Source organism: Bubalus kerabau, chromosome 8, assembly GCF_029407905.1.
Source record: "Bubalus kerabau isolate K-KA32 ecotype Philippines breed swamp buffalo chromosome 8, PCC_UOA_SB_1v2, whole genome shotgun sequence".
NCBI lineage: Eukaryota > Metazoa > Chordata > Mammalia > Artiodactyla > Bovidae > Bubalus > Bubalus kerabau.
In genome coordinates, this window is record NC_073631.1 from 46,731,282 (window position 1) to 46,744,419 (window position 13,138).

The window sequence follows — 13,138 nt, forward strand, 5'->3', positions numbered from 1 at the left end:
CTCTAGTTGCAGTACAGTGTACAGCTTCTCATTGTGGTGGCCTCCCGTGTTGTGAAGCACAGACTCTAGGGCACGTAGGTTTCAGTAGCTGTGGCACATGGGCTCCATAGTTGGGGCGCCCAGGCTCTAGAGCACAGGCTAACAGTTGTTGCACTCGGGCTTAGTTGCTCTGTGGCATGTGGAATCTTCCCAGACCAGGGCCGAACCCATGTTTCCTGCATCAGCAGGTGGATTCTTTACCACTGAGCTACCAGGGAAGCCCTGGTGGAATTATATAACTATATGTTTTATATATATATAACTATTATATAACTATAATTATGTAACTATATTCCATATACTATAACTATATAATATATGGAATTATATAACTAGAATAATTGGGAGTTCAGTACTCCTTTCCCTTCTATGCACACAATCTTTCCACCCTCTTGCATCATACTAGAAGAAAAACAGAAAAGGTAGTTATTTGAAAAGAGAAAACTGTCAAAGGTACCTGGTCTGAGTCACCATTATTCTTGCCTTGGTATTCACAATAGCCACCTATCTGGTTTCCAGCTTCAATCTGTTCATAAAATAGCAGTTAAATGATTCTGTTAACATCCAAGTCAAATAATGCCACTTATATGTTCAGAAACAGCCGATGGCCTTTACTTCTCAGTCTTCTTTTCCTGCCTCAGTCCAGCCATACTCTCCTTCTTGACCCCCAGATCCACTTCAGCCTTCACCTGAAAGATGCTTCCCTCAGGTATCTACAGGAGTGGTTTCCTCACCTCCTTCAGGTCTGTTCACCTTAGTGGCAACTTCCTTGTCATCTCTTAAAATTCCAATTCTCACCCCACTTCTATGTTCCTTACTTTTCTAACAGTTACTACTGAATAACATAACAATATGTTTACTTATTTCTTTTGTTTATTATCTATCTTCCCCTCCTTGTAAGTCCCAGGAGTGCAAAGGGGTTTTTTGCCTGTTTTGTTAACTGCTGTATCCTCGAAACCCAGAAGAGTGCCTGGCTCTTAGTAAGTGCTCAATAAATGTTTGCTCAATGAATGGATGAATAAAACAAAGATGAGTCATGGTCTTACTTGATTTGCAGCACTTACTTGAAAAATTGCAAAGTTTTCATTAAAAACTTTTTTAAAATGACACAGAAGCTTTGAATATCTCCTGATGATATGACCTATGACTATAACATCCAAAGCATCAATGTTCTTTTCCAAATATTTTGGATATTCTATGTCTCAAGAATTAAGATCTCCTTTAATCTATCACTGTCAAGTCTAATGTAAGTATAACTATGTAAACCACTCCTAATTTGTCATAAAAGGAGAGAAGAATTGAATTATAATGAAACATCTGCCCTTTGTTTTCTTTTTTTTTTTTACCTTTTCATTTTTTTTTCTTTTTTAAAAAATATTTATTTATTTTAATTGAAGGATAATTACTTTATAGTATTGTGATGGTTTTTGCCATACATCAGTATGACTCAGCCATAGGTGTACATGTGTCCCCTCCATCCTGATGTCCTTTGTTTTCTTTGGCTCTGTAATTTCCCGATGATCTTAATTTTGGCCATCCATTTTCTGACTTCTGTTTCTCTCCTATTTCCAAGATACAGATATTAACAAAGAATCTTGCTTGGATTTCTTCTCTCACATGGCATGCTCTTATCCGTTTTTATGGCTTCTGTTACCTCCTTTTTTAGATTGCTCTCAAATATGGAAGTCCAATCTTGACATTTCTTTTCTTTTTTTTTTAAATTTGTTTGTGTATTTATTTGGCTATGCTGGGTCCCAGTTGCGGCACATGGGATCTTTAGTTGCGGCATGTGGGATCTAGTTCCCTGACCAGGGATAGAACCTGGGCCCCCTGCATTGGAAGTTCAGAGTCCTAGCCATTGGACCACAGGGAAGTCCCCAATCTTGACATTTCTTATTGGCTCCCAGTTCTACATTGTCCAGGGTGGTTACATCCATCTAGCCATCTTTCAAGTTCTCAAACCTCTCATATCTAAAATCACATTTACCTTTTTCCTTTGAAACTCTTTCCTATTCCAGTAACCCATTTCTGTTAACGACTTTACATTCTTCCAAGTTTGGAACTGTTTCCAAGTATTGTAATCATTTGTGACAATTTTTTTTTCACATTGTCAGGTGTCAAGCCTTGCTACTTATACTTTTAGAGTATCATTTTAACCATCCTTTGCTTTGCTTTCAGTAGATCGGGGTGGGGACCTGAGATTCTGCATTTCTACTATGCTTCTGAATCAAGCTGATGGTGCTGCTGTATTGACTGCAGTTTGATAAACAAGGCCCTGCTCTAGGCGGACAGTGGCCACCTGACCTAGTTCCCACTTCCCAGCCCATGGCCAGATCTGAGGCTCAATTCTCTTTCAAAAATAGAGATCAAATATTGCCTAGTCTTGCTTGAAAAGAAAAAAGGTCTTTTCTATGTCATAGAAGATTTGGAAAGTTACAAAGTCAGAAAATAAAAAATTCAAATCAGCCACATGGTCATTAATGCTTTGAGATATATTAATATATGTGTATTTTCTTTTAGTTGTTTCTATATTGTAAATATATGTTCAGTTTATATCTGTGTTTTTCAAACCCTAAAAGGATTGTTTACAGCTTTCTTTTGTTTTCCAGTGTAAAAATTTGCTAAGTGTATTGAATCCCCTGACTTACAAAGTAGAATCTGCCTTTTCTATATGATAAAATGCTCCTTTGCTCAATCTCCCTTACAGCTGGGAACTGAGGACTTGGTGCAGCCAAGCAGATGCATCCTCTAGGCTTTGATTCAGGACCTGGTGACTCAAAGCAGCAGGGATGACGCAGAATCCGTTCTGGCCAGGGCACAGCAGTGATGGCAGCTGCATCCGGTTTCCAGTGGCAGCAGAGACAGCTGTTCTGGGGCAGTGTGCAGTGTCCGGCATCTGAAGACTTGGCAGTGCAAGCCATGGGGTCAGTGCTTGGCAGCTGCCGTGATGACTTCACAGGAACAGCTCTGCAAGGTGTGTTGGGTGTGGTTCTTACCCCGTGGTTTGTCTTCCCACCTTTACTTCTTAAATTAGTTTAAAAGTTGAATTAATTTCCTGGCAATGAGCACTAATGATGTTAATAATAACTAACTCTTAGATACTAATAATAACTGACTCTTAGATATTAGCAATAACTAGCTTTGGATAGTGCTTACTGTGTGCCAGGCAGATTTCAAAGTGCTTAATGTATATTATATACTGGTATAATTTCCAGTTTACAGATGATGAAACTGAGCTGCAGAGAGGACAGATTATGTGTTCAAGGTCATATGGCTAAATAGCAGCTCTAAAACTAATTTAGTCTTAACCTAGCTCTTAAGAGGTCTGATACATATAACATTTTATATCCTAATTTTTTCATATAATAGAAATTTTGTGAGCATTTCCATGTTCCTCTGAATATTTAAAGTAGTTGTATACTGTTCACTTATAAGGCTGATTCATGATTCATTTAACCAACTTACTGTTGTTGGACATTAAGTATATCCTGGTGGCAAAATGTTTTTTCTTGTTTCAGTTAATACCCTTGACTGTTTCTCTAAGATAAAGTTCTACGAGTGAAATGCTTGGTCAAAGGGTATTCTGATTGCCTTCCAGAAATATTATTCCAGTTTACACATACAGCAGTGTGTGGAAGCATCCTGTTTTCCTTGAGACCTTATTAGCACTGAATATTATTAACTTTTTTAAATTTGTGGTACTGAAAATGATACATAGTTTTCTTTTAAATTCAAAATTCTTTAAATATTTAAAAATAAATTTATTGACCATTTGTTTAGAGTTCTTTCTGTGAATTGACTGCCTCCATCACATGTGGGACAAAGTTGAAACTTAGAAGGCAATTCAAGGCCTTTCTACTCTGACCCCAACTACTTTCCTAACTAGTTCTCCTAAACATTCACCCAACACACCAATGGGGATTATTTTGTGTTAGTTGAAACCATATGAGTATACTATGTCTGTAGACCAGAAAGTGATTGACTATTGGCAGTTTTATGTGGTTACACCTTATAAATCTCCAAACATTTGCTCTCCCACTAGTATTTTCACAAACGTCCTCTGCCTGTCTTTGCTTGGTGAAATCCTTCGTGTTCTTGATGAGGCTGAGTTCACTGGCACGTCCCCTGCTCCTTTGCCATCCGTATCCTGTTCGCCTCTCGCTGTAGCTGAGGTTACTGTAAATCATCCTTCTTCAGAATTTCCACTCTGTGTCTTTCCTGTCAGAGCTGTAGGATGGTCCCAGGGTACTGCAGCTGAATAATGTGTTTGCATCTGTGTGGCAGAAGCCAAGCCCTCTGCTGCTTTTTGCCAGCGGAGACTCTTTATTTATTTTGGCAGAGCTAGCAGAGTTTCAGGCTCATAGCAGATACACAACAAATATCTGTTGACTTGAAGAACCAGTAACGCTAGGGCCCAGAAGGTGCCTTATTAGCCACATATTCATTGTGATTTCCTTCCACATTAAGTAAGGAAGAACATGTGTAACACTCTCTAATATCTTCTTATTTGACCAGTTAGTATTGTATTTGGAATCAGTCCTCCTTATTTTGAATCCTCCATCCTTATAATTTTTTTCCTGTATTTTCAGATGTGATCATTATATTGGAAATCATTGGTCATTATATTGGAAGCAAGATTCTCAAGATGAAAGAACACAGTTCTCTTGCTAGCTAAATAAGTAATCTATGTGCTTCTTAGTTTTTCCCTTTTAACCATATTCACCTTTTTCTCTTGGGTTAACTTTCAGGAACTTTTAGTGACTTCCAGGAAATGCTAATGCTAAAGTTACTATAACAAGATTCAGGATCATCAAAGGTAAGAATGTTTTTAAATAAACATGAAAAACATTTCAACTGAGCCTTAAGATAAAGGCTTCTGTTTATAAAAGAGATACATAGTGCATTCAGTTTAAATTGTACTTCAGGAAAAAAATCATGGAATCATATAACTTTAAAGGTAGAGAAGAACTCCCAAATATGTACTCAATGTATACTGTCTGGTGGAAAAATCCAAGTGAGAGTGGAGGAGAGAAGATAACTTTGGCTCCATGTTCCCCCACCCAGTTAATTTTCAAATGATGTTTCAACCTTTGTTCATATCTTACCTACATATCCTGCCCTTGCCATGCCTTGAATAAGTTCAATTAGAAGCAGTGTCAATGCCAGGCCTTGTGGTTTTTTTTTTTTTTTTTGGCTGTGCTCAGTCCTCATTGCTGTGATGGGTCCTCATTGCTGTGCATGGGCTTTCTCTAGTTGGGGTGAGCAGGGGCTATTCTCTAGTTGCGGTGCACGGGCTTCTCATTGCGGTGGCTTCTCTTGTCGCCAGCTCTTGCAGGCTCTAGAGTGTGGGCTCAGTAGTTGTGGCAGATAGGCCTAGTTGCTCCGAGACATGTGGAATCTTCCTGGACCAGGGATCGAACCTGTGACCCCTGCATAGGCAGGCATATTTTTAACCATTGGACCACCAGGGAATTCCTCCTTTGTGTTTATACTCAGAAGGGACTGGGTGCCCTGACATTGGCCTTTTCTTTCCTGCTTGCTCATTGGCATATGTGTGTTCAGCCTTTTACCTTTTGTAAGTGGGCTCCTCTAACCAGGGAGCTGGTTCAGTTACCAGACCCAAAGATCTAAAAGGTCTGTTTAAGATTTAAAATAGGGGATAGAATGTTACAATGAAGAAGACAGATATTAATAAAAGCAGCTACTGACAAGAGTATAGAGAAACTGGAACCCTTCTGTACTGCCGTGGGAATGAAAAATGGTACAGCTGCTTTGGAAAACAGTCTGGCAGCTTGTCAAATAGTTAAACATAGAGTTACCATGTGATTAAACAATTCCACTTCTAGGTATACAGAAGAGAAATGAAAATATATGTCCACACTGGAGCTTATGCTGGTATATGAATGTTCTTTGCAGTATTATTCAGAATAGCCAAAAAGTAGAAAAAAACCTAAATAATCATTAACTAATGAATAGATAAATAAAATGTGGAATGTTATTCAGCAATTAATAGGAATGAAGTAATGATACATGCTACAGCATGGATAACCTTGAAAAGAGGCTGAGTGAAAGAAGCCAGTCATAAAGGACCACACATTGTGCGATTCTGTGTGGAATTTCCACATAGGCAATTCTCTACAGATAGGAAGTCGATTAGTGGTTGCCCAGGGGTGGGGTTTCTTTTTGGTATAATGAAACGTTCTAAAATTGATTGTGGTGATAGATACACAAGTTTGTTAATATACTAAAAGCCATTAAATTATATACTTTAAATAGGTGAATTGTACAGTATGTGAATTATATGTTAATAAAGTTGTAAAAAGGAAACAATGTGTGTTCTTTTCTTTTAATTTTGTCTCCTATTACTTCTCTGACTAGCTGGACATTCCCAGCGTAATTTCACATTTGCTTTGCCCTTTAATTCCGCCTGAAGTCCAGCCAATAGCTAATGTAACAGGGTAGAAGTTTAACTCACACTACAGTTCAGATGCAAAGAGAAAATGGAAGTTCTTTATTTAGTCTATAATTAGTCTGGCTTTCCTCCTGAAGCCCAACTAATGCATAGTGGGAAAAATGAGTGGCATGTTTTGTTACCAGTCTCTGGGAGGCTGCTGGTATGGAAGGGAAGGCTGGAACTCATCTACCTGCTGTTAACACATACTATTCTTGCTGCAACTAGATCCACTCAAATGACCAGTGGACAGTGTGGTGCTCCATATGTATGATTCTGAATTCTTGTCTTGATTCTTGATTCCGTGCCTTACTTTGGCCTCTGTTTTTTATGTGATTCAAGACTTCCTTTGAACTCTGGTTGTGTGTGCTTCGTAACTCATGATGGCTCTTCTGATTACTGGCTCTGTTTTGAGCACAGGCTACCAGTCAGTGCCTGTGATCTGGGTTTGCTGTAGCTGGTCACAGAGATTCATTGTTTTATTCTCCTGTCGTGGCTTCTTATGCCACCTCTATGATCAGTAGGAGCTCAGGTGATGAAATGAGCATTTTGTGGTTCTCTGAAGCATGAGAGCTTAATAGAATAGAATGTGCGAGTGCGTGCCAAATCACTTCAGTCGTGTCTGACTCTGTGACCCCATGGATGTAACCCGCCAGGCTCCTCTGTCCATGGGATTCTCCAGGCAAGAATATTGGAGTGGGTTGCCATGCCCTCCTCCAGGGGATCTTCCCTATCTAGGGATCGAACCTGTGTCTCTTAGGTCTCCTGCATTGACAGGCGGGTTCTTTACCATTAGCGCTGCCTGGGAAGCCCCAGTAGAATAGAATACATACACGTATTCCCTTCTTTTGAAACTGTATTTAAAAGCACTCTAAAGTGTTTTAAATAAAATTTGCCATGTGTTTGTAATTTTGTGTTAATGATGGTATGAGTACTTTTTTTTAGTAATCTCTCTCTTTATCTACCTCCATATTTTTTTGGCAAGAGGGCTATTGCAATTTGAATGGAGGGAAGTATAGAATAGTAACATATTTGTTGGTCTGGAGGGAGATAGCCTATGATGTACATGTGTTTTTTTGTTGTTGTTGTCCTTGCAGTATTATTATTTTTAAATTTATTTTTCATTGGATGTTAATTGCTTTACAATGTTGTGTTGGTTTCTGCCATAGAACAATGTGAATCAGCCATAAGTATACATATATCCCCTCCCTCTTGAATCTTCCTCCCAGCACTACCCATGCCACCCCTCTAGGTTATATGTACTTTAAAAATTGTTTTAGCTTGGCCAACACAAGTCAGTGATGTGACAGTTTGGAAAGCAGTTTGAAGTAATATATTAATTGAAAAAAGTATGTGTATAAGTGGACTCAAGCAGTTCAAACCTATATTGTTCAAGGGTTAACTATTTACTGGCTATTTTGAGAACTTTTTTTCTGAATATTATTTTGTTATATAAACAACCAAAAGCAAAAAGGAAATAAAGAGCCTCTTGATGAAAGTGAATGAAGAGAGTGAAAAAGCTGGCTTAAAACTCAACATTCAAAAAACGAAAATCATGGCATCTGGTCCCATCACTTTATGGTAAATAGATGGGGAAACAATGGAAACAGTGACTTTATTTTTTTGGGCTCCAAAATCACTGTAGATCCAGCCATGAAATTAAAAGATGTTTACTCCTTGGAAGAAAAGCTATGACCAACCTAGACAGCATATTAAAAAACAGAGACATTACTTTGCCAACAAAGATCCATCTAGTCAAAGCTATGGTTTTTCCAGTAGTCATGTATGGATGTGAGAGTTAGACCAGAAAGAAAGCTTAGCACTGAAGAATTGATGCTTTTGAACTGTGGTGTTGCAGAAGACTCTTGAGAGTCCCTTCGACTGCAAGAAGATCCAACCAGTCAATTCTAAAGGAAATCAGTCCTGAATATTCATTGGAAGGACTGATGCTGAAGCTGAAACTCCAATACTTTGGCCACCTGATGGGAAGAACTGACTCCTTAGAAAAGACCCTGATGCTGGGAAAGATTGAAGGCAGGAGGAGAAGGGGACAACAGAGGAGAAGATGCTTGGATGGTATCAGTGACTCGATGGACATGAGTTTGAGAAAGCCCCAGGAATTGGTGACGGACAGGGAAGCCTGGCGTGCTGCAGTCCATGGGGTCACAAAGAGTTGAATCGATTGAACTGAACTGATAAACAACCAAAAATATTTCCAAAATGATATTTATTCAGGACTGAATAGTGTCCTACAGTCTGAGAGCCAAAGAGAGGATAGTCATTTTTTTTTTCTTACCAAATAATATTTTGTTTTGGGAAGGAAAATTCAAATTTAAAAATATTTAAGAGACTTTCCTGGAAGTTCAGTGGTTAAGACTCCATGCTTCCTCTGTAGGGGGCATGGGCTGATCTCTGGTCAGAAAACTAAGATTCCAGATGCCACATGGTGTATGGCCCCCCCAAAAGCTAAACATTTAAAAATATATAACATATAAATGCAATTTTTTTTGGCTTTGCCCTGCAGCACGCAGGATTTTAATTTCCCAACCAGGGATTGAACCTGCACCCCTTGCAGTGAAAGCACAGCTTTCACTTAACCACTGGACCACTGGACCACTATGGAAGCCCTGCATACTGAGTTTACAAAAAGACAAACTTGATTAAAATACTTGATTACTAAATGAATAGGGATTTGAGAATGTGTTTTTTTTAGTAGTTATTTATTTATTTGGCTGTGCCATGACACATGGGATCTTAGATCTTCTTTGAAGCATGCTGGATCTTTAATTGCAGCATGTGGGATCTAGTTCCCTGACCAGGGATCAAACCCAGGCCCCCTCCATTGGGATCATGAAGTCTTAGCCACTGAAACACCAGGGAAGTTTTGAGAATGTATTTTTTTTTGAGAATGTACTTTATAAGATCTTTTATTCAATAGAAGCTATCTATGTAGCTAATATGTACATATATGTAAATTTAAAATTCATGGATATATATGTAAAGATATAAAATAAATATGCATATATAAATAAATAATAAATGCATGTATATATTCTTAGGTATATTGCCTAAGATTCAACTGGACATAATTTTCACATTATCACTTAATCAAAATCATACCTGTTAATTCATAAATTATACCTGTTAATTCACACAACAAAATGAAAGGTTGATAATGACAATGTAAAACAGGTGTACTCTTTTGAGTATTTATTGCTTATTCAGATATTCAAAAGTATTGCTGCTGCTAAGTCACTTCAGTCGTGTCCGACTCTGTGTGACCCCAGAGACGGCAGCCCACCAGGCTCCCCCGTCCCTGGGATTCTCCGGGCAAGAACACTGGAGTGGGTTGCCATTTCCTTCTCCAATTCAAAAGTATTAAGGAGGTATAAAAAAAATGCCCAAGTCATTTCTAACAACACTAAAGCAGTTAGAAGTAACACTAATAAAACATGTGAAATTACATAGGTCACTAGACCTAAAAAACTGTTATAATGGAAGACAAAGAACAGCCAAGCAAGAAAAGGAAAAATTGGAAATGAGAAGAGGGAAAAGAGGAACTGAGCTAACCAAAGCCCTGGAAGGATCACTGGCAATCAGCATGGAAGAGTGTAACATAGGAAAAATGTGCTTATACAAGTTAACCACTGATTGCAAGGACTTTATGTACTGTTCTTACACAGCTCATACCTCTCATTCCATTTGTACTCATTGGGATACAGATTAGACAGACTGCTGTATCCAAAGGGCCCAACATATAATGACAGCAGGTAAAATCCAGGGTCTGTAAGGTGGCTTGACTTAGTCCTCAGTGTCTGGGACCGAGGATCCTTCTATTTTGTGGCTTTGCCATTCTTAAAGATGTTGCCTTTATCATTCACACCACTGAAAATGGCTCATTACGATACCAACTGAGTCCACATTCCAGCCAGTAGGAAAAGGAAAAGAGGGCAGAGAAGGCCTTATGAAACCTGGCATGGTTATTAGAAAGGGAAATGAAAGAGAAAGACACCTGACAGTGTGTCCAATGCAATTTAAGAATAGTTCGATTTGGAAATTTGAACAGTCCCGGTAGGCAATACTGTATCTTTCTAGGAAAAAATTATCAATCTCTGAGGTACCCCCATCCATCCTGTTTCTCTCCTGGAGGTTCCTGGTATAAATGGAAGAGGGATGTGGTTTCTGTGTCCCCATTGATGTGGGATGGATTGGCTCACCAGTTTCAGCAGGGTACAGTCATCAAGGTGATCTCTTTCCAGGTCACTGTAACAATCACGGATAAACTCCTCTGCCTTTGGTTTTACTTTCACGTGTTCAATACAGTGATTCCTGGACCAGCAGCCTCAGTACCACCTGGGAACTTGTGAGAAATGCAAAGTATTGAGTCCTAATCTAGACCTACTGAATCAGGAACTCTAGGAGTGGAGCCCAGCAACTGTGTTTTAACAAATACTCTAGGTGATTTGAGGCTTATTACATTTTAAGAGACATGATTTAATGCAATTCACTGAAAGGACAAATCAGAATACATGCTTAACTGACTGACTCTGTTTTTGTCTTGGTCTCTCTTGTTTTTACCATTCCCTGGATCTAAATGAAGTAAGTGTTTTGTTTACTTCCCCTAATGTAATAGGCTACTACTGTAAAGCACCAACTTTCAGAGCAACATCCCACAGCAAAACAAACCAACAAACAAAACTCTTTGAGTTTGGTTGGAATAAGTTATGTGGAAAATAACCTGGATTGCTGCATAATTCTATTTTGAGTACCAGAAGCTATTACATTTGCTTTGCATTCCTTCTTTAAGATACACTAATTTCCAGCTCCCTCCCCTGCTGGATACCATGAACTGACCTTGTCAAGTTGTCCTGTTCTCAGAGCAGTAAGAGAAAAGCATATTCTTTTTCCAAGTATTGCATTAACCAGTTGCACATACTCACTTTTGCCAAGAGTCTACACCTAAATTTGATGAGAAGGATGAAGAGGACTGGCTGCCTGCTCCTACATACTCCACAGGAAGAAATAGTACAAGGCAACAAAAACAGAGAAATAGCCAAAATAGAGAATGTCTAATTCTGGCTCTGTTTCCATCCCAGCATTCTCAGTGAAGTGCAGAGTTTCCCCAGATTATAAAATACAGATAATGTTCTGAATGCAACATTACATAAAAAGGCATTTGTTTTGATTCATTCTGTGGATAGGAATAATCATTTGTCTTCCTTCTCAGTGTGAGTTAGAATTTATACTGCCTGAATAGAAAACAGTTCAGTTTTCATTCATTTAACAGTAGTATATTTCCTTCAGAAAGAAATCTAGTAATGCCTAGTAAACAAACAAACAAAAATGTGGAATATTAAACTTTTATAATTATTTAAAAACAATAACTCTATGCTACATTAATATTGTTGTAAATTGGAAAGTTGTCATTTTTGTGAATAGGGGATTTAGAGAAAGAGATGATTCTTGTCTCCACCTAAGCTCTTCTCCATATCTAACCTTTTGAATAATTGTTTCAAAAATGTAAATTGCACACTCCCCTATTTTGGGGCTTCCCATTGCATTTAGAGTCCCCTTCAGTTTTCAGCGCTCCACGGGTTCTGCCCTTGTGTTCTTTTGTGTTCCTCCCCAGTGTCACATCAGGGATTCTCTCCTTAGCCCCCGGCCCCCCACTCCTGCCCTTTGCTCATTTTGGCTTTCTTGCCATTTCTTGAAGGAACCATATTCTTTCCCACCCCAGAGCTTTGGGATATGCCCTTTGCCAGGAATGTCCTTTTTCTAACCCTTCACAAGGTTAACTCTCACTTACTCTTAATTTCTCAGAGAATTGTCTCTTAATCAGAAATTCTCTTCCTATGTGATTTTAGGAGTCTCTCTTACTAACCCTTTGCCTTCATACTGATTGTCACAATTTGTTATGTGTTATTTGCTGCTTTTTACTGTCTAAATTAGATTATAAATCCTGTACCATCAGAGATCTTTTCTATTTTGCTTCCAGCATAGGGCCTGGCACACAGGAGGTGTTCAATAATTTTTTTTCCCAAACCTTTCACTTTTATGTATTTACTTTTGGCTGTACCTCGAGGCATGTGAGATTAGTTTCCTGATCAGGGATCCCACCTGTGCCCTCTGCATTGGAAGGTGACATCTTAACCACTGGACCACCAGGAAAGTCCCTAGGAGGTATTCAATAAATATTTGATGATTAAATTACCAAGTATGATGCAGCAAAATTGACACTGTAGTTTGAAATGTAGATGATAAATTATCCATAAGTTTTAACATTATAATGAGTTGAATTTGATTGTTCACAAATGGGTTGAATTTCAGAATTTGCAGACTGGTTATTTGACACTCAGATTACATTTCTCTAACGGAAAAGCTGTCGTTGTCAGTTCAGGTCTGCATCCACTGAAAACAACAGTTACAGATCTTCTGCAAGATCAGGACCTTAGTTTCCAATCAGGATTCCTGGTTTTCAGCCCGTACGTAATTTTTAAGGCCTTTGATTTTGTGAAATTAAGATAAGAATGTCAGATTCAAAAGGTGATTTTTAGGTTTTTTTCTCTTTCAGTGTCTCTTTCATGATCCAATTGTTGGCATGAGGAGAAATATTGCTGTCCAGCTGTGCTCAGGATAAGGGATAGCCTT